Raw genomic sequence first — 763 nt, forward strand, 5'->3', positions numbered from 1 at the left:
AGATGACTCAACTTTGTATTAACTTTAGTACAAAGTTAGGTCATCTATTTTGGAACGGAGAGAGTAGTTACCGTGAAAATCCTTACTTAGGACATGTCTTGTAAAAAAGTGGAACAGCAGCACATGATGATATATATGTATGACTTGGAAGATTGCTATAAGTTTTGATGTTATGACTGGAGTGGATTAAACTAGCATCAAATCTTTTTTTAGGGGAAGCATCAAATTGGTTTCGTGCTGTACTTTTGGTGTATGGCAGCTACTCGTACGATCCGGAGATTCTTTAACGGATGATAATATACAAGTTCTCAACCGCTCAAACTAAAACGTTGTAAAGGTTTCGTGGTGTAGTTGGTTATCACGTCAGTCTAACACACTGAAGGTCTCCGGTTCGAAGCCATCAAATTATTTTTTTTGTTTTTTCCATTGTGCACAAAAAAAAGAGAAAACAAAAAAAATTTAATGGCCCATACAGGTCTCGAACCTGTGACCTTCGCGTTATTAGCACGACGCTCTAACCAGCTGAGCTAATAGGCCTTTTTGTTCTATTATACGTTTTTACTCCTTGTATCATTTATAGTATAGAACGGGTAACTAGTTGGAGCGATCTCCAATACACAGCAACAAATCTTGGTCCTTGCAATATAGATTCGCATTCACTGTCCACGTTTCAACTTTCAAGTATTCGTCACTGTTGGGGCCTTTTTGTCATTGTTTCTTTTATTTGATGGACATGCAAACCATTTTGCCAAAGCCACCTAGT

The 763-nt window shown here is 37.7% G+C and overlaps 1 non-coding gene across 1 annotated transcript; it reads right to left on the reverse strand.

The window, feature by feature from the left end:
- Positions 1-463: 463 nt before the first annotated feature.
- On the reverse strand, positions 464-537 carry TRNAI-AAU (transfer RNA isoleucine (anticodon AAU)). Its single transcript has one exon. It is a non-coding gene; the product is annotated as a tRNA-Ile (tRNA).
- Positions 538-763: the final 226 nt, after the last annotated feature.

This window comes from Triticum aestivum, chromosome 3A (genome assembly GCF_018294505.1).
Source record: "Triticum aestivum cultivar Chinese Spring chromosome 3A, IWGSC CS RefSeq v2.1, whole genome shotgun sequence".
NCBI classification, from domain to species: Eukaryota; Viridiplantae; Streptophyta; class Magnoliopsida; order Poales; family Poaceae; genus Triticum; species Triticum aestivum.